The sequence below is a fragment of the Tupaia chinensis genome, unplaced genomic scaffold (assembly GCF_000334495.1).
Source record: "Tupaia chinensis unplaced genomic scaffold, TupChi_1.0 Scaffold000318_1, whole genome shotgun sequence".
NCBI lineage: Eukaryota > Metazoa > Chordata > Mammalia > Scandentia > Tupaiidae > Tupaia > Tupaia belangeri.
This window is the reverse complement of record NW_006159811.1, coordinates 1,785,745-1,807,896: the sequence shown is the minus strand read 5'-3', so window position 1 is coordinate 1,807,896 and position 22,152 is coordinate 1,785,745. Positions and strand designations below refer to the sequence as shown.

The window sequence follows — 22,152 nt, the reverse complement described above, 5'->3', positions numbered from 1 at the left end:
CCACCACATCCTATTGATTCTACTATAGAAAACTCTTTCAAATCATAAAACTTCTTTTTTCATTACTCTGGCCACTGCCTTAGTTCAGATCCTTGTCACCTCTTATTTAATCTCCCATCAGATTTCCATGCCACTGGTCCATCTTCTATATTGCCACCAAAAAGTCTACCTAAAACAAATTTGATTCAGCAATTACCAGTTTTTAAAGATCTCTGCTACCCTCCTAATGCCTGTAAGAAAATGCACTGGCTTCTGAGCACGGTGTCTGTTTATAGTCTGGATTCTGATATTTCCACTACACTTCCTATAAATTAGCCACACTGAATGTTTTATTGTTCTCTGGACAAGCCAGGGGATCTCCAAGTCTCTGCACCTATATTACCCTACACACTATATTACCTCTGCCTAGGAATTCTTTTCCCTCACCATCTGGTTAATTTCTACTTCCTTCTGCAAAGATTTCTCTGACTCTGCCAGGAGTAGTCAGTGGAATCACTTTTTATGATCCTAAAGTCCTTCATTCTCACATATTTGATAGTATCTTAAGTAGTTCTTCCTAGCTAGACTGAAAACTGTGTGAGTGCTAATGAAGGTAACTTTATTCATCTCTGTTACTCCAGACATGGCCTGACACATGGTAAATAGCCAATGAATGTTTCCCAAAATAATGAGTCACTAATGTAATAGTCTCAGGCTGGTTAGAGACATATTGGGTAATTGGAAGAGTCATGATGTATTTTTTTTTTCATGTTTTCCTATGCAAAAATGTGTCATGATTTTTCCAATGACCCGATTATTAGGTACCAGCTATATATAAGAATAGTTGGAGCCACATTTATGAAAATGCATAATTATAAAAAATAAAGGGCTGAGACAAACTCCAGGGAGTAGTGATATTCTTTAAGATAAAAAGAAAGAAGAGCTAGCTAAGAAAATTGAGGAAAAAACAGAGGAGGTGGAGAAGAGCTAGAAAAGTGTTGTTATAAGGCTAGAATTGCACTTCCAGAAAGAAACCCACTTATCCCGCCTTTCACGTCTTAAGTCCCCTTCTATCTGCTCCTACCTGATAACTTACCATACTGCCTACACAGGATACTTTTACTATCTATTTACCTTAACTCTTATAGAATATTATTCCTCAAAAGCAGAGACTCTTGTCTTATTGGGAGTGTCCCCTCTGTACCCAGCACAGTACATGGCATGTAAGAGGTGTTCAAATGGTATTTACTGAATGATTGAAGGGATAAACGATTAAACAAATGAGTGAAATGCAACTAAGAAATCGCATAAAATAAGGATTGAACTATGCCCTTATTTGTAATATTTTAAAAGATACTGAGTGACTTCTAGTCTTATGCTTTATCACATATACCCATTTAATTCTCACTGGTTTCTCATTGGAGTGACCAATAATATGAGACAGAATCAAAGCCTCATGGCTGTCACTTCTTCCTCAGAGCAATCACTATGAAGATGGATGGATGCTCTGAACAGGTGCAAATAGGTTTTACCCAATAGTTTTCATCTAGATAGCACATAATACAGTCATTATATCCCTTAAGAGATTGATAGTTAAATACGTCATTTCAAAATGGCTTCAGCAAAGGAAACTTAAACAATGGTAATTGATACATGTCTTAGTTATCTTGAATTTGTAGCTATTATTTCCTGTACATGCTGTAATCATATGTCCTCTATTTGAGGCATCATTACAAAGTGGGACAACAGATTATGTATCATCGTTAAGACCCCAAATTGTTGATATAAAAGGAGTATGTTGGTGATAAATTCCTAGATAAATGAATGGAATGTTCTGGAACCTCTGGCCTATTGCTAATGTTTCATTTTAAGATTTATAACTAAGGGAAACTTGAAATAAAGAGGACTAGAGATGAAAAACCTAAGTATGGCCTATAGACAACAAATGTCCTTCAGGATATGAAGAGGGAATTAAAAAGAAATGCATTTCAGCAATTTCTGAGAGTTGCTGGGCATCAAATTTAGCTACCCTGGACCTGTGCAAATACAAAGATACTCAGTGAACTGCTTCATCCCTCTTTACCCTTCTTTACTTACCAATGAGTGTCATTTGCATACAGGGTGCTGTCAGGCCAAAGAGAAATGAAAGAAATGTGTTCTTTGTTTCTAAGCCTTTCCCCTAAGGAAGTACAGGGACATCACTAAACCCTTCCTATCAATTTTGCCTGCAGCCTGAATTCAAACACTTGTGAACTCTGATAGGAACTTCATCCTAAAGTTGATAAATTGGCTTTCTGTAAGTGAGAAACCTGAAGGAAATAACTTGTTGTCCTTTGTTGGTTTTTAATTCAAGGCATTTTGGAAAACGATTTCTTTTTTTTTTGAAGAGGTTTTTGCTATAGGGCGCATGCTCGCCAGAAAGACAGAGAGACAGAGAGACAGAAAGAAAGAAATCACCCCCCGGGGGGGATGGCCACTCTGCAATCCCTTCTCCTCCTTTTTCCTCTCAGGATCTTGGGCACACACGCACACATGCCCGGCATGAGTTTTAAGCCACTGGGTCGGGGATGCGAACATGGGAGTCCAGCAACATAGCCATTGCGCTAACTGCTGGTCCCCAAAAAATGATTTCTTAAAGTGGTCCATAAAGACTAAGGGAATCCCAAATGCCTAAATTAATTACGTAAAGCACCCACACAGGACATGCTGTCTCCGCAAAGCACTGTTTATTCTCTGGAGAAGCAACTCACCTCTCAAGACATGGTCTCCCACGGTGCTTCTGATCACAAAGACTGAGGCTAAAGTTCAGAAAAATCATTATATGCTATTTAATACCCGAGATTTCATAAAAATTTGAAGAGTTGCCAGAAAACTACATTGTTTAAAGAAGACTGATATGTATGTATTTTAAAAAGTCTGATGGGGCCCAGCGTTTAGCCTGGTTGTAAGGCATGGGTCTCCCACATGGCTGACTGCAGTTCAAGTCTTAGATCCCACAGCTTGAAAAGTCACACCGGGTGTGTGTGCACGTGCGTGTCTGTGTGTACGTGCACGCGCGTATGTGCCTAAGATTCCAAGAAGAGAATGGAGGAGACGGGATTATAGCATGGCCATTGCTCTAAGGGGCGATTTCTCACTTTCCCTGTTTTTGTCTCTTTTTCTCTCTCTCTAGCAAACACATCTGCTCTGTGGGGGAAAAAAAATTAAAAAAATACAAATTCTTTGGTGTTAGAGGCCAGCGATATATCCTAAAATATCAGTACAGCATAGTAGAAAAAGTGTAAGACTTACAGTTAGAAACACAGAAATAGGTCCCATGACCTAGCTTCAACTTATTGAATAAGATAGAAAAGAGGGTTTTAAGTGCCCCCAATACCAAATGATTTATATGATAATTACTGATTTGATCTTTATACATTATATGCACACACTGAAAAACCATACTGAACCCTCTAAGTTTGTATTATTGGATCAATAAAAAATAAAATTAAAAATAAAAACAATAAAAGAACTACAGACATAGACCATTTCTAACAGTGACCTATACTAGCAGTATAACTTAGTGTAAATAACTGATCTTCCTGGAGTCCTTTCCTCATCTATAAAATGGAAACAAAAAAGCCCACTTTCTTAGTGTTACATTAACTATAGTGCATATGCAAAGCACATAGCTTGGACATCTGGTGGACATTACATAAATGTTACTCTTTCACCCTGAGCTCCTTAAAAAATTAGACTAGAAAAGGAAGCTGATATGTCAAACAATTTTTAGGACAGCCCTGAACTCTAATAAATTAAAATGAATGCACAATATTTTATCAAATAAAAGTTGATTATAAGATATCGATTTTAAAGAAGGGTATCACTAAGAGGCCCAGCCACAGTGATACAGTGATACAGTGATAACATGATACTCTGTGATACTAGAGGCCATATGGAAGATCAGGGTTTGGTATCCGGGTTGACCTGACACTCAGGGTGCATGCATGCCTAGAATCCTGGTTGGCTGTGAAAGCTGGGAACAGGATTGCAGCATGAGACTCCATTGAGTGTCCCTGTCTCTCTGTCTCTCTCTCATGAAAGAAATAGATACATTTAAATATGTATCACTGAAAGAAAAGGATCTACCAATTATGATTATATGTTGCCACTGTTTATACATAGCATTACAATTTCAGAAATAGGAAAATGTGTATATAGTTTCACAAACATCAATTAAATATAATAAATGTCGTATTCTAGATAAGTTTGAGATATAACAGAAGCAAGAACCAGAAAATTAAAAAAAGAAAAAACTTATTTCCCTCTTTAGCTTAATCTCTATCTAGGTGAAATAAATTACAATGGTATAGACCACAGCCAAGCAATTCTCAGCTGAGAGTATCTTTAAGTTCCAGTTTACCCTGTTTATATCAGTTACCAGATATGCCAAAACAGCATTGGAGGGAAAAGACTATATATATGAAGAAGGAAAGAGCATTTTTGGTTTTAGCACCTTCTTTTTGAAATCAAACTTAATTTACACTCTGGGTTTTTTGTTTTTGTTTTTAATGTTTATATATTTGAAATATGTAGTGTAGTTCTCAGTCTGCAAAGAAACTAAGTGGTAGGTCTCAAGGCTTCTAATAGAATACTAACACAGAGCTCACCTGACCACTTAGTTAAGTAACTTACAGCGACATTTAGTGGTAGCTCCCTCAAATTACAATCAAGTGTCCCAAAAGGACAATTACTTGAATAGAATGACTTGGCAAAATGTGAGAGATGTCACCTAATCTTGCATCACAGGTTTTTAATAGGTCTTCTGGAGGTGGTGCTTGAGGTGGTAGCAGCTCATATCATTTCAATCAAAGTTTGTACAGTTTGGTATTTTCTTCATATCCTTTACTTCTTAATAAAGTCATAGTGCTGGAAGAAACTGTAGGGATTATCTAAGCCAATTCTCTTATTTGCAGATTATAAACTGTGACTCAAACATGCTAGCCCAAGGTCATGCAGCTAGGTAGAGAGAGGTCTGGTTCTTATTTAAGAATTCCAAATACAATGCTTTTCATTTCAATGACTTCATTGCTCATAAAATGCAGATAACAGTACTGGTTATACATGTTTTTCAACACATTCATTGCTCTTAAAATAAAATCAAATCTATAGAGAGGATATTTACAGTTCTGTTAGAACGTTTGAGATGAATTAGGGATTGGTATATAAAAATAAAGTCAATGAAAACTGATAACTAACTATATATTATAATATATTTCTGACTACTCTATGAGATAGATACAGTTATAATCTTCATTTACAGCTTTAAAAAAGGCATAACTATTTCTAATAACTACTAATTTTTTAAAAAAAAAAGCCTAAAAGTTACATAGAAGAGTAAAGGTATTCATAATACACTACGTGGCTCAGTTGTAAATGACAGTATCACAACTCAATGATCTAAGTCACAACTTCAGAAAATAAATATATTTGGAAGTCATGAAGAGAAGTGTGTGTTGAAGAACGAGGCAGGTGAAGCAGAGATAGGGGACAGAAAAAATAAACTCACTGGGGCTAGCAAGTAGTGTGATGGTTAAGGCACTGGATTCCCATACGGTTGAACACAGATTGAGTCCCGAACCTGGTGGCTTGATAATCACACTGGGAATGTGTACATATGTGCTCAAAATCCTCAGAGGAGAATGGAGGAAGTGGGATTGCAGCATGGCCATCCCTGCACCCACCCTAAGGAGAGAAGTGATTCCTCACTTTCCCTCTCTCAGTCTCTTTCTGACAAGAACATGGGCCCCATGGCAAAAATAATAAAAAAGAAAAAAGAAGAAGAAAAGGAAAGAAAGCAAAGAAATAATCAGTTTCTATAGTAGATATCATTAGAAAACATCTAAAACTGGGGCCAGCAGGTGGCATGGTTGTTAAGGGTACTGGACTCCCACATGGCTGACCACAGTTTGAGTGCCAGACTTGGCAGCTTTCTCTCTCACTCTCTCTCTGAACCTCTCGGGTCAAATTAAAAATAAATAAAGTTAAATTTAAAAAATTCTTAAAAAAAAAAAGGAAGAAAACATCTAAAACTGAAAAAGTAAGACAAAGGTAACATAAACATACATAATAGGTATTTATAAGGTGGTGACTCCAGATGAAAAATAGAACAAAAACACTGAAGTGGTTACATATGGAGAACAGAGTGGGGACAGGTGGAATAGAATATTACTGTCCGTGAGTGCTGTGGTGCAGGGAAGCGGTCTAGGCCTGGAAGCCCTACGTGTCCGGTTGTTGTATTATAACACCATGAGCTCAATGGGCACGAGGTATTGACCTGTCATATCTACATCCTCTCCTGATGGAAGAGATTTTTAAGTTGAATATGCTATGAAGGCTGTGGAAAATAGTAGCCATTGGAATCGGATGTAAAGATGGTGCTGTCTTTGGGGTAAAAAAATTAGTCCTTTCTAAACTCTATGACGAAGGTTCCAATACATGACTTTTTAATTTGACAGCATGTTGGAATGGCAGTAGTAGGTTTGTTGGCAGATCCTCATTCCTTAGCAGACATAGCAAGAGAAGCTTTAAACTTTAGATCTAACTTTGGCTACAACATTCCACTAAAAAATCTTGCAGACGGAGTGGCCATGTACGTACATGCTTATACACTCTACAGTGCTGTCAGACCTTTTGGCTACCATTTTATGGTAGGGTCTTACAGTGTGAATGATGATGCAAAACTCTACATAATTGACCCATGAGGCATTTCATATGGTTATTGGGCTATGCCATTGGCAAAGCCAGGCAAACTGCAAAGACAGAAATAAAAAAGCTTCAGATGAAAGAAATGACCTGCCGTGATGTTCAAGAAGTTGCAAAAATAATTTACATAGTACACAATGAAGTTAAGGATAAAGCTTTTGGACTAGAGTTCAGCTGGGTTGGTGAATTAACTAAAGGAAGGCATAAAATTGTTCCCAAAGACATAAGAGAAGAAGCAGAGAAATATGCAAAAGAATCTCTGAAGGAAGAAGATAAATCAGATGATGATAATATGTAATATTACTTCAGCATCTATTCTATTTTCAATTGCTATTAAAGTCCCATGTTATTATTTAGTCCCACGGATTATATGTGCCTACTGACCAATTTTCATTAAATTTTTGTTGTATAACTATTTTTTTAAAAAATAATATTACTGTTTGTAATGATAAGGTTTGAAAAAGTATTTGATCCTGGGACCAGCAGATGACATAATGGTTACATTGTTGGACTCTCACGTATTCGACCATGGTTTGAGTCCAGACCAGCAGCTTAAAACTCACACTGGGTGCATGTGCATGCATGCCCAAATTCCTGAGAGGAGAATGGAGAAGAAGGGATTACAGTGTGGCCATCTCCACTGGGGGTGATTTCTCACTTTCTGTCTCCCTGTTTCTCCTTGTCTCTCTGGCAAGCTCAAATGCCCTATAGCAAAAAAATCACTCTTTAAAAAAGGAAAAAGAAAAAGAAACATTTGATGTTTTAACATATGTACATTTATGAGGGACTTTGAAAAGTTCATGGGAAATGGAATTAAACAATAGAAATTAAAAATATATAAACTATTTTCAACATAAGTTGGATCAAATTCAAGATACTTTTGAAAGTGATGATAGTAGTCATTCCTCCATTCTTAAATAACTTAAATAACTGAGAGTCCTGGTAATTTAACCATTCAATAAGATCTGTTTTACATTATTAACTGAAGAAAAATGGGTGAGCATAAAAGATGTTTAAATATTAGGAAATCCAAAGAAACCAGATAAGAATTGTAAGGCAGAAGCCTGATGATTTCCTATGAAAACTCTCCACGAATTGTCTTTGTTTGATGAGAGGAATGAACAGGAGCATTCTTGTGATGGGAAAGGACTCTGGTGTAGCTTTCCAGGTGTTTTTCTGTTAAAGTTTCAGCTATTTCAAAATACTCTCATAATAAGCAGATGTTATCATTATTTCATCCTCCAGAAAGCTGACAAGCAAAACGCTTTGAGTATCTCAAAAATACTGTCGCTAAGATCTTTGCTCTTGACCAGTGCACTTTTGTTTTGACTGGACAGCTTTCACCTCTTGGAAGCCATTGCTTTGTGATACGTCTTCACGATCTTACTGGTAAAGCCATGTGTCTGGTAAAAGTTATTGTAATGCCTCCTATTTTAATGTTTCAAAGAAGTGTTTCAAGATATTGATCCCATTTGTTTAACATTTCCATTGAAAACTCTGCTCTTATCTGCAGCTGGTCTGATTTTGGCACCTTTTGAGTAGAAAGTCTCCTCAAGTTTAATTTTTTCAGTCAGAATTGTATAAGCAGAGCCAATTAAGGTATCTGTGATGTTAGCTATCATTTTTGCTGTGACTCATCAGTCATCTTCAATTAGGGCATGGACAAGATTAATTTTTTCCTTGCAAATTGATATGGGTGGTTTGCCACTGTGGTATCATTTTCAATCTCATCTCATTCCTTCTTAAAATAAGCTATTCATTTGTAAACTTCTGATTTCTTTAGGGTGTTGTCATGAACTTTTCATAAAGCATCAATGATTTTACCATTCTCTGCCCAAGCTTCACCATAAATTTGATGTTTGTTCTTGTTCAATTTTAGCAGAATTCATGTTGCTCTGATAGGGGCTCTTTTTTTTTTTTTTTTTTTTTTTTTTTTGAGAGAGGTTTTTGCTATAGGGTACATGTGCTCACCAGAAAGACAGAGAGAGACAGAAAGCTAAAAATCACCCCCCAGAGGTGGGATGGCCACACCAAAATCCCTTCTCCTCCGTTCTCCTCTTGGGATCTTGGGCACGCACGCACACACGCCTGGCAGGAGTTTAAGCCACTGGGCCCAGGACTTGAACCACAGTCGCTTACATGGGAGTCCGGCGACATATGCATTGCATCATCTGTTGGTCCCAAAAAGGGCTCTTTTTAAACTGATGCTTTATCCCCCCTTAGTTCCTCAAAATAGACCGCCTCCAGATATATTGAGTATTCAGAAAAGTCATGACACAGTTTTAATAGAAAAACAGAAAAATTACAGCAGTTTTCTTCTTTTTCTTTTAGAGAGAGATTTTTGCTATAGGGCACATGTGCTTGCCGGAGAGACAGAGAGAGAGACAGAAAGCAAGAAATCAGACCCTGGGGGAGATGACCATGCAGCAGTCCTTTCTCCTCCATTCTCCTCTTGCCTAGCATGAGTCTAAAGCCACCAAGTCCAGGACCCAAGCCGGGGTCAACTACATGGGAGTCCAGCAACGTTACCATTACACCATCTGCTGGTCCCCCCAGAACAGGATACTTTCTACAGTTATCTACTTAAGTCATCTGCAAAAGATATAAAACATTAAGCAGAAGCAATACTCAAATGAAGGCCTTCCTCCTGTAATTAAAAGAATGGCATATACACACTCTTATATTTTAAATAGAAGTAGAGTATTTGTATCATTTTTATAATTCTCCTCCTTAACTTTTTTACCCAACTGGTATCCCAGGAGTGGTAGTGTTTATGGCTACTATGCTATGCTGCCTGGCTCTTCTCTTCAAGACCCTGATTTATCCAGCTGCTAGAAGTGTTGGCAGCAGATGGCTTTCGGCTGAGTCACCCTCTAGTGATTGCGCTTAGCCAAAATGTGCTGTCTAGTTCAAGGTACAACTCTAAAGTGCTGTCCAGGTCTAGAATTTTCTGAGACAAAAAGACTTCATAGTCTCACTTCCTTCTCCCTCCCTTCTCTGATATTGATAATCCCAAGGGCCTTCCCAGTAAATTTCTTTCACACAAATCTCTATATCAGAGTGTGTTTCCAGGGAATTTGACATAAGACAGTCAAATAATAGCCCTCTTGCTATTCTACTAGATACAGTACTATCATTTTGGCTTAAGATTTTTAAAGAAAAAAATCTTAAAAATCTTGACCTTTTCACCTAGTTAACTTCCTTTTTCAGAGAATTTGAAATGGTGCATGTCATGTGCATTAAACCTATTTTACAGAGCAGAGTGAAATTTATGTTCAAGATAATTTAATATTCGTTTGATTATGATATACAAAGTACAGAGAAAAGTGAGAATGGGAAGGCAGAGGAGAATATACAATGAGTAAGACGTGATTCTTTTCGTTCTTTGATGAGTTTTTAATTCAGTAGAAGAGATTAAAATGTACAATAATTACTATGCAAATTAGAATGTAACAAAGAAATAAAAAGTGCCACGGAAGTTCAGAGAAAATAATTTTGTTGGTTTAGTGTTTGAGGGAGAAGTGGGAGGTGAAGAGTTGTTAAAATTCCCTTCTTAACCTACTCCAGATCAGCTAGCCTTTCAACACTGGATTGCATTTAGTCACTAAAAATGAGTAGAAAAGTAATTTTAAATAATACATTGGAGTGTTGGAAAAGTCATGACAAATTTTTTCTGTTTTTCAATGCAAAACTGTGTCCTGACTTTTCCAACAACCCAATAACAAAGAAGAGCAAAGTTTAGAGGTAAAAAGGATGGCAGCATTTAGACAATAGCTATTAGATTACTTTGATTAAAACACTGGATATGCAAATAGGATTAATTAAGCAAGTGCTGGAAAGGGCAAATTGTATAGAAAAACATCTTCTTGTTCTGTTGCTCCTACCAAATTGGACACCCTAGGACAAAGGCAGTGGCTTTAACAAAGCCATAATAACTACACATCTTTGCCGTGAGGAATGCTGATGATCACCCCTTGGGCTCTAACCCATCTGGGTAGCCATAAGGCCCTGTCCATTGCAGATGTATTTGCTTTTCCATTGATACACTGTGGAAGTCCCAGAAGAATTCTCAGTCAAACTTCTTCCACAGAGTTGCATCTGATATACTATTACATAATATTTTAAAAACAGCCTTTTTAGAAATTAAAAATAACTTTAAAAAGGTTTAAACTTTCATCAACTAAATGTCTACAGTTATCTATTAGTATTTCTAGAAACTGGCTTGCCATCATAAGATGATTCTTTTCTCATAGAGTATTTGTTTCCATATCTAGACAGGGTCTTGCTATATACAGATCCTCCTGCCCCAGCCTCCTGAGCAGCTGGGACTAAAGGCACCACTACCAGGACCCATTTATTCAGACAGGATTTCATTGTGTTGCCCACACTGCCCTTGATCTTGAAATCCTCCTGCATTAGCCTTCTGCGTAGTTGCGTGCTATTATGCCACCTTTTAGGGTGGGCTGGGAATTAAACCCAGGCTTCCCATATGGCCTCAACCTCCCAAGTAGTACCATCTGTCAACACTCCTACCACAACTGGACCTCATAGAGTATTTTGATCCTTAATTATCTTCAGTATTTCTAAGTGTTAAGTTTTATTTAAAGTCCCCCATAATATACTGCACAAAAGTTACTTAATTCTCTGTGGATGAGTATTCTTATTCAATGGCCTCCTTCTCATTTTATATTTCTACTTACTCAGCCCAAATACAAATACAAAAAGGAAACCATGTTCTACCTCTTGTTTATAAGGTAATAGGAAGAAGTCAAAGCCTCTTATTTTCCTGGTAATTAGTGATCTAATCTCAGCAATGGATGTGGGATTTTTTCATATTTGTTTAATTCCTGACTGTATTTATAATAGTCATGGACATATTTTTTAATATAGGGATGTCATATTTATATAACTTGAGGTTTTGATAAAACAATACTTGCATAAATATCCTTCCACACGAAAAACTAAAAACCTCCTATCTTAAATGAACTTTTGAGCACAAACTACCCCATAATCATTTCAGATCATCACATGGCAATGCTGCCAATGGGCCACCAGTTCAGTTACAGTAGTGACACCGTCTTAGTCTGCATCACAGCGCCTTTTACATGCAATTACTTGAATATTTCACTTCCTTTTGCCCCCTCTTTTTAACCAAAATGAGACAAAAAATGAACTCATTCAATTGCTTAAAATAATGATAAGAAATAAATATCTCATCAAAATCATGATCCAAAAGAAAGACAAGCAAATTCTTAGCTCTCCCAAAAGTGGCAAATCCTAACTTTAATCAGGATATGATATGACTTAAGATTATCAATTGTGTGTTCAATAGGAAAGAAAACAAAGAATGTGCATGAAATGAAAAAATATACCAATGAAGACAGTACCCGAAACGTTGTGAGTAATTAGAATTTTAGAATATATTTTAGGGGCCAGTAGGTGGCATGGTGTGGTGATTGGGGAGCTGGCTTTCCACAGGGCAGAATGTGGCTTGAGACCCAAACCAGGGGCTCGCTCGCTCTCTCTCTCTCTCTCCCTCTCTCTCTCTCTTTCTGTGTGTGTGTGTGTGTGTGTGTGTCTGTCTGTCTGTCTCTCTCTCTCTGGCATATGCACGTGTCCTATAGCAAATTTAATAATAATAAACAAAATGAAATAAATATTTTTTTTTAAAAAAAAAGAATATATCTTAGTTCTTTGGCACAGCTCTACCTCACAACCCATGGCATCTTCAAATGTTCAGGTCCTTTGCTCATCTTTGAGCCATTCATTTTTTGTGCACATTCTCAAAAATATGTTACACTTGTAAATAGGTAATCATGACTCATCCAAAACTAGTCTTTTTATTTTAATTTTATTTATCATTATCATTATTATAATTTTTAGTTTTTGCTACGGAGCTTGTGCACTCACGAGAGAGAGAAAAATCAGACTGACAGGTCTGGGACGTGAACTGCAGTTGGCCATGTGGGATTGCAGCACCTCAATCACCACACCACCTGCTGGCCTCAAAACTAGTCTTATTTTAACATACTGGGATAGGCAGGTTTTCAAATGAGAACATAACTCACAAGAATATACCTAAGTCATAAGGTTCATTGGTTACTAAAAAAATTAAAACTATCACTATTTGAAATTAAGAACAAAATTCATTGATCTCCACCAGAGAGAACAAAATTTCTAAATGAAAGAAAAAACATTAAACAAGGCACATATGAATAATGCCTCCATACAGCCAGTTCAATGAAAATAGAAAATAAGACAAAGAAAGAGGCCTAGAGAAAAGGAACCAAGTGTGAGTAAATGATTAAATACAAATACTTTCAAGAGAGACATGAATCTATTCAAAACATGGAGCAAGTAGCTAAAAGATTGGAACAGGTTTGATCTGGGTGACAGAGGTGTCCAACTTTGAGCACTCCATGCCAACATTGCAGAATTTGCTCTCCTGTTGGAAATCTCCCCATTTTCCACCATGGATGTACCAACAGCTATCAATTAATTACTTAAGTGAAGGGAGTGACTTGCTGATGTTTAAGCAATCCATCTTTACAGAGGTATTCACCCCAAGAGGCAGGAAACTCATTGTAAGACAAAAAATTTGCTCATTAATTTTATATTTTTACATTTAGTTATTCCTCCCAGACTCTTCAGTACTAGGTACTTAGGAAGAAGTTTCCCAGCCCCATCATCAGAAGTGTGGACCTCTTAAACTGCCAAGAAATGCAAAGTATAACCTCTTAAACTTTACTTAGAATGGAGAGAGCACTCTACCAATTCTCTCTAGAAACAACTGATCGTTTCATTTAGGAAGCATTGCAAAGAACAATTGGTTGAATTTAAATATAATTATTAATATAGAAATTCATTAAGAACAATTGTAGTTCTATTGAAGTATAATGGTATGTGCATGTGTCCTATAGCAAATTAAATTTATAGAGAAATTAATTATGAAAAAAATTAAATGAGATGGTTAATGGAACCTTACATGTTCTCCAAAAGACATACCTTAGCCTTGGAATTTGGATCATTGTCAGCTCCCCATGTCAGATTCTTGCCCAGTTTGTTCACTGGCCTGGCCAGGAAAGCTTTCTTCGATGCCAAGCTTCTCTAGCCAATTATCAGCATGGGGACATCCCTATGTGTTAATAACCTCTAGCTAATTTACCAGTATCCAGGAACTTCACATTCAGTCAGAATGGCTCATGTCTGCTCCCAACGACCTCAACTACCCACTGGCAGGTCTTCAATGTAAAGTTCTGTATAAGTGACCATGTCCTACATCCTCAGAGGGGTTACTGGTCTCTAGTCCAAAAAAAGTTTGGGTTTATTCCATGGTTCAGCATATGTCTGTCTGACTGCACAGAGGGACAGAAATCTTGCCAAATTACCTGGCATTCTTCATCCTGGCTTTCAGAAGACCAAAAACCATAGAGCCATTTTAAGCAATCTGCCAATAAATTGGTAGGCGTCCCAAAGAATTTTTTAACTCAGAATGAAAAGAGCTGTGGATAATTTTGCACCATTCAGTAATTCAATGCAATACATTAATAAGTTCTCCATAGTGACCAGTAGATGGCATAATGATTATGTCGCTGGACTCTCACATGGCCAACCACAGTTTGAGTCCCGAACCTAGAGGCTTGAAACTCATGCTGGGCATGTGTACATACATACTCTCCAGCAAGTGCACACACCCTATAGCAAAAATCTTTCTAAAATCAAAGTTATTTAAAGTAAAAAATAAAGACTGAAAGAGATGTGATAAAGTTGCAAAGACGGAAAACTATTATGTTCCTTTTGACATTAAATTACATAAACTTTGCAACTCTGCTTGAAGATAGAGCGAAGAAGTGGTTGTTTTTTTCTTTCTTTAAACCTTATATAAACACTTTCTGAAATGAACAGTTGGGGTATTGAATGTGAATTTCATGATGGTACAATTTGGTAGATAAAGTCTAGTCCATTGAATATTGCATTAACCATGTTTTCAAAAAAATGTATATGTAAATGCTATATAGAAAGTTTTGTGATTTTTTTTATCACTATAGCCATTTTAAAATGTTTTATAAGTATCTTTTTTTTCCCCTTTTTTCCTTTTTTGTAGAGGATTTTTTCTTATTGAGCGCGTACGCTCGCCAGAAAGACAGAGAAAGACAGAGAGATAGAAAGCGAGAAATCACCTGCCAGAGGGGATGGCCATGCCGCAATCTCTTCTCCTCCATTCTCCTCTCAGGATCTTGGGCAGGCACACACATGCATCCAGCATTAGTTTAAGCCACTGGGTCCAGGACTCAAACCGCGGTCAACTACATGGGAGTCCAGCGACATAGCCATTACGCTAAGTGCTGGTCCCATGTTTAAGTATTTTCACAGACTTTTTCTACTTGTAGAGCTCCAGATCTTACATACTATATCATCTCCCTTTTGAACTTCAGGGAGATCTAGTTCAAAATAGGTTCACAAGACATCCCCATAGCCTTGGAGGTTAAGGGAGCTGGATCCCAGATGGCTGGCTGGGGTTTATACCCCAGTCCCAGCAGCTTAAAAACCAGACCAGGCACATGTGTGCGCATACCTAAAATCCCAACATGATGGAGAAATGAAGAAAGGATTACATCACGACAACAGCCCAGTGGGAGTGCTCTCTCCCTCTCCCATGCTCTCCATCTCTGCATCTCTCCCTGGCTAGTGTACACACCCTCTGGGAACTTAAAAGAGACCAAAAAAAAAAAAAAAATTCCCAGATGACAACAATAAAGAAAATGTGATAAAGCTAAAGATTTACAACGGTAACAATGCCTTGTTTTGAATTAGCAGAAAAATACTTTCTTTTGGAGATGTTTTTGCTACAGGGCACATGCACTCACCAGAAAGACAGAGAGACAGAAAGCGAGAAATCACTCCTCCCCCAGCGGGGATGGCCATGTCACAATCCCTTCTCCTCCATTCTCCTCTCAGGATCTTGGGTGCTCACGCACATGCGCCCAGCGTGATTTCAAGCCACCAGGCCCAGGACTCAAACTGCGGTGGGAGTCCAGTGACATAGCCATTACACCAACTGCTGGTCCCAGCAGAAAAATACTTAAAACCTGATCGTGGAAAAGAGGTTGCAGCACAGAGAACAATCCAAACACAATGTGCACTGATTTAAGTAGGTTTTAAAAGAAAAGCTTTCTTGGAAGAAGTGACCTTTATTACCACTTTGCTTTAATTGCAAATACTTTTAGTACCTGATGCCTATTAATTTGTCAGGCCTGCCAGGAGCAAAGCCAAGAAAGCACAACAAAAGAAAAATAAACCTTTAAATGCAGGCAATAAAGAGCTGGCTCTGAGTAACAATTACCTTGGGTAATGCAGAAACACTAAGTAGCCACTACAGTTCACTAAATAAATTTCAATCTTAATTATGGAAAACAAGGAAGTCAAAATTTTAAAAAACTTCATTATTCACTTTAATTTGTAGGAATCCAAAGGCAAGTATGGATTCCCTCGTTTTATTTTACCGAGTAGAGCAGTTCAGCTTCACTGAGGCAATCACACCCAGCCTGAAGCGCCTTGCCTGCCTACTCACAGAAATCCATATGCAATCAAGGGACACAGGATCCGATTTAAATTGCCACAAAAGTTCTTTCAGCCATTCTGGAAGTCACTCTAATGATAGCAAGTCAATAGAACTGAAGAAATATTTGGTTAGTGCCTAATTCTTCCTGAAAATTGACTAAACGCTAAGCAAGCTTGCCATTAATAAAATATTTGGAGTACCGACCATGCCTTGATGTGGCAGTATACTAGAAGGTAAATAGTATAAACATTTCTCTGGAAGTCAAAGTTCTTGTGAGTTCTCAACTTTGGTGATTTCAAATCCACTAGCTGGTCATGGGATCAAGTGCACACTCTGTAGCTAGGGACAAAGGGTGTGGGAGTGGCAGTGTATAATCCTGCCTGCCTTAGTCCATTTGTACTACTGTAGCAAAATACCATGAGACTGGGTTGTTTATAAACAACAGAAATGTAATCCTCACCATCCTGAAGACTAGGAAGTGAAAGATCAAGGCACTGGAAGGTTGGGTTTCTGGTGAAGGTTCAGTCTCTGCTTCCAAGATGGTGCCTTGAACACGGTATCCTCTCACAGCAAAAAAGGTGGGAGGGCAAAAAAGGGGCCTGCCTCTCTTAAGACCTTTCATAAGGGACTAATCCCTTATTAAGTGGAAATGTTATTTAGAATAATCCACTAGAATTCTTTCCAAACTATGATACAAGTTATATAAGGCAACAGAGGTCCTTGACAATAGCTAGTAATTATTTAATTATTGGCACACATTTATTCTTCAGAAATAATGTGAGGCCTTATTTTTTTATAGAGACTTTTGTTATAGGGTGCATGAGCTTGCCTGAGAAAGAGAAAGCGAGAAATCACCCCCCAGGGGAAAGATCACGCCACAATTCCTTCTCCTCCATCTCCTCTCGGGATTTTGGGCACGTATGCACAAGCGCCCAGCGTGAGTTTTAAGCCGCCATGTCCAGGACTTGAACTGCAGTCAACTATGTGGGAGGCCAGCGATGTAACCATTACGCCATATGCAGGTCCCAATAATGTGAGATTTTTACCTGATGGCAGACCACTATACTTATAGCATTCCTTCTTGCATTGAGAAGTGACACTGCTTGTCTCAGGCAAATGTGTCTAATGGAATTCACTGTCCCTAAGGGCAGAAAACCTGATTCCTACCTCACCAAATAACCATATGGCATTTATCAATTAAACTCTCTGCCCTAGTTACTGTGTGTATGAATAAATAATGATGATGTTTTGATACAATGTTGGAAAATTCCTAGTCAGAAGCTTAGTATTTATAAAATATTCATCACATGCTAAATGCTTAAAGGAAACTTTTAACTTCCTAAAGTAGACAGGTTGTTAAAAAAATATTTTGCTATAATGTTGGAACATTTCTGATTAGATGCTTAGTATTTATAAAATATTCATCATATCCTAAATGCTTAAAGGAAACTTTTAACTACCAGAAGTAGACAAGTTATTGTAGAAAATTATTTCCCACATTTTCAGACCAAAATCAGTGGTAAATTTGGTAAAGCACATGCAGTGGATCTACTGGGTCATCAGAAAGGTCATGACATAATTTTGCATAGAAAAAAACAGAAAAATATGTCATGACTTTTCTGACAACCTAATAGTATGTCCAAAACATTCTTGAAAAAAGAATAAAGTTGGAAGATTTATCTTACCTAACTTCAAGACTATTAAGTATAATAGATAATGTGTGTAAAGTCCCATACAGTAAAACTCTCCTGAGCACCATTTGGTATCACTCCAGGCCTAAGAAGGAACCAAGGCTGACTTCTGCATAATTGGTCTTGGCAAGAGCCCCCAGTCCAGGTGCTGCCCTGCGGCACAGTGGTTAAATGTTGTACATAGAAAACAGGGACCCTATGGTCACCCACAGTTCAAATCTAGCCTTGATAGCTTGCAAAGTTACTGGGTACATGTGTATGTGCCTGCACAAAACCCTGACAGGATAGAAAAATGGATAAAAGAGGAACCAGCAGATGGCATAATGGTTACATTGCTGGACTCCCACGTAGTTGACCGCCGTTGGAGTCCCAGACCAGGTAGCTTAAAACTCACTCTGGGTACATGTGCATGTGTGCCCAAAATCCTGAGAGGAGAATGGAGGAGAAGGGATTGCAGTGTGGCCATCCCCCTGAGGGGTGATTTCTCGCTTTCTGTCTCTCTGTCTCTTTGGTGAGCACATACACCCTATAGCAAAAAAGTTCTTTTACAAAAAAAAAAAGAAGAAAAATGGAAAAAAGAAAAAGGATCACATCATGACCATGTTTCCACAATTCCTTCTTTCCTTCTCTCTCTTTCTCTCTCTTTGGTGAGTGTACACACCTTCTAGTAAACAAAAAAAAAAAAAGGAAGACAGACAAAAAGAAATTGACCATTGACCATGGCGGAAGTGTCTACATTATGGAATTTGCTATTTAGCATTTGTTATTAGTGATGGTGATTCTCACCTTCTTGATCTCATCTTCTTCCTCCTTATCTCCTCCTTGGTCTTTTTTCTTTTCTTTTTTTTTTTAAGAGCTAATTTATTTATTTTTTGAGAGAGAACAAAAGATAAGCACTCTCAACAGGGTCTCATTCTACAATCCCCACTTCCAGCCTTTCAGTCAACCAGGATCACCTATGGATGTGGAGGTCAACCTAGGGAACTGAACCCAACCTTCCATATGGCTTCCAGCATTGCAGAGCATTGTGTTACTGCTGTATCAGTGCGGCTAAGCCTTCTTTTTTGGAGTGTCAGTTGATAAGCATTTAACAGCACAACACTGGATATAGCCACATTGGGACAATTTATGGTGATATCTTTTTATTTTTGCTATAGGATATGTGCACTCACAGGGTTGGGAAGGGGGTGAGAAATACCCCATGGGGAATGGTCTTGCCACAGTACCTTCTCCTCCACTGTCTTTTTGGGATTCTGGGCATTCATGTGCACTTACCCAGCATGGTTCTCAAGCCACCAGGTCCAGGAATCAAACCTCAAAGCTGGCCATGTAGAATCCTGCACCTGAACCTCCACACCACTTGCTGGCCAAATCTTTTTTTTTTTCTTTTAATTTTGCCAAAGGGCATGTACATTCACCAGAGAGAAAGATAGGAACAGGGGGATGGTCATATCACAATCCCTTCTCCTCCATTTCTTCCTTCTTTTAGGCTTTTGGGCATGCGTACATACTCACTTGGTATATTTTTCAAACCATTGAGTCTGAGAGTTGAACCACACAGTCATCCATGTGGGATCCAGCTACCTTAGCTATCATGCTACCAGCTAGCCTGGTAGTTTCTTATAAAACTAAATGTATTCCTATTCTCTAACCCAGGAATTCTATAGGACAGTTCATAGCAGCTTTATGCATAATAGTCAAAATCTCAAAATCTGAAAATAAACCAGGTGTCGGTCAATAGGAACATAATAAAACATACAGTGAGTGGTATAGTTATATAGAGAGTAGCTCTCAGCAGTAAAAACAAATGAACTGCTAAACACTTGCTAACAAGGATGAATCTCGAAAGTGTTGTGCCAAGTAAAAGGAGCCTTACACCAGAGTATGTACTATACAGTTCTATGTACATGAAGCCATGGACCAGGCAAAGCTAATCTAGGGTTCAAAGAAATCAGAACATGACTGCCTCTGGAAGTAGAGGGTAAGAGTGGGTACTGACTGGAAAGGAGCATAAGGATACTCTTTGGAGTGATGATAAAGTTTGGGGGCCATCCCTGTAGTCTGGTGGTTAAGGGAGCCAGATCCCACATGGCTAACCACATGATTTGAATCCCAGGCCCAGGAGCGTGGGAAGCACACCAGACATAAGTAAGTGTGTGCCTAAAATCTCGACAGGATGAAGAGATGAATGAAGGCGTAAGGGTTATGGCATGACCACCCCCATTATGGGGAGCTTCCTCCCTCTTCCCCGCTCTCCATCTCTCTTTGGTAAGTGCATGCACCATCTGGCATACAAAAGAAAAAGCTTTTTTTCAAGTTCTGTAACTGTTATGGACTGGATTTTGGTGAACCCTCAGAATTCATATGTTAAAATTCCATTCCCAGTGTGATGGTATTCAGAGGTAGTGATGAGGGAAGTGGGGACATAGGGGTACAGTATGCATGTATGGGATTATTGCCTTATAAGAAGAGCCCATATTGGGGGAAGAGGGGTTCAACAGAGGCACAATAGTAAAACACGATGCTTCTACAAGGCTGACCTGCATGGTAAGGTTCCAGGTTCACATCTGGAGACCTTCCTGAGAATGCCGGGCAGGCGTGTGCCCATGATACAGAGCTGGCTGAAACTGGAGATGGATCCTAATGCCATCCCTGTTGGGGGTGCTGCTTCTCTCCTCTGTCTCTCTCTCTCTCTTCATTTCTCTTATTCATGAAAGAAATAAACTTTCAAATAAATAAATAAATAAAAGACCAGAGCTTGCTTCCTCTCTTTCCACCATATGAGTATGCAAAGAGAAGCATTAGCAGTCCCCAGAAGAGGGTCCTCACCAGAAGCCAACCATGCTGGTACCCTGCCCTCAGACTTCTAGCCCCCAGAACTGTGAGAAATAAATTTCTGTTGCTTAGAAGCCACCCAGTTTGTGATATTTTGGTATAGCAGCCCAAGCTAGGACTAACTTAATAGACATTTGGGTTAAACAAGTACAAGGATGTCAAAGTTCAGTGAATACACACTTAAGATTTGGGCATGTCACTCTGTTTATATTATCTTCAAAGAAAAAAAATGTAAATGAATAGTGAATGCTAGTTAACAATTTGCATGCTGAAATCTTTAAGGAAAGTATACTCCTGTCTATAATTTACTTTGAAATGTATTAAAAATAAAATGAATTGGTGGATGGGTAGGGAAATAGGTAGATGAACAGATACCTCATAAGGTAAGTACAGCAAAATGTTCATGGGAGAAACTCGGACATGTATGGGTGCTGTCTTACTCCTTTATTATGTTGCTAAACAGAAGTATCTGAGACTGGGTGACTTATAATGAACATAGGTTGATTTGCCTCACCCTTCTGTTGGCTGGAAAGTCCAAGAGGCTGGGGCTGATGCATGGCCAGCCTCTGCTGCATCACAGCACAGAGAAAAGCAGAAAAGTCAGCAGATGTGTGCAGAGAAAGAGAGAAAGTATAACCTACAGACAGCCATCTTAGGGAACAACCCACTCTAGGGGGAACTAACCCCATGAGAGTAAGAACTCACTTCCTTTCTCAAGACAGCATTAATATACTCATGAAAGTGATGGCCCCATGATCCGAACACCACCCAGTAGGCCTCACCTCCTAAAGGTCTTAGCACCTCCCAATGCCATTACCCTGGAGACCAAATTCCAACACATGAACCCTTGGAGGGACAAACCATTATCTAGTATCCAAACCAAACCAGGTGTTTATAATAAACTTCTTTACCTTTTCTACATGTTTAAAATTTGTCACAATGAAATGTTGGAGAAAATCAGTAGACGATAAAGCTGATAGCTCTTATGTACTCATTGTTTACATTGCCAAGGACTATGCTGTATGTTTACAAGTACTTTCTAATTCCCTCCTCGAAACCACCCTGAGTTTTAGATGTGATTATCGCTTTACAAGTAATTTAACTAAGGCTATGGGTGACAGGTAGTGTAGTGGTTAAGATGCTGGACTACCACGTGGCCAAATGCAGTTCAAGTCCTGGACCCAGCAGCTTGCTTTCTCTCTTTCCTCTCTCTCTTGCGCTATCCCTCTCTGGTCAAATGAAAATAAATTAAGTACAATAAAATAATTCTTTAAAGAATATTTTTAAAAAATAAATAAATAGCTAATTAAGAAAACGATAGCTCTTTAGAACAAATGCGTA

General features: G+C 38.4%; 1 protein-coding gene and 1 pseudogene across 1 annotated transcript in view; one reads left to right on the top strand and one right to left on the bottom strand.

The window, feature by feature from the left end:
- The window catches only part of RASGEF1B (RasGEF domain family member 1B), a 607,920-nt gene that overhangs the window by 408,037 nt on the left and 177,731 nt on the right, over nucleotides 1–22,152 (bottom strand). The window lies entirely within an intron of this gene.
- On the top strand, nucleotides 6,268–7,021 carry LOC102487003 (proteasome subunit alpha type-3 pseudogene; annotated as a pseudogene).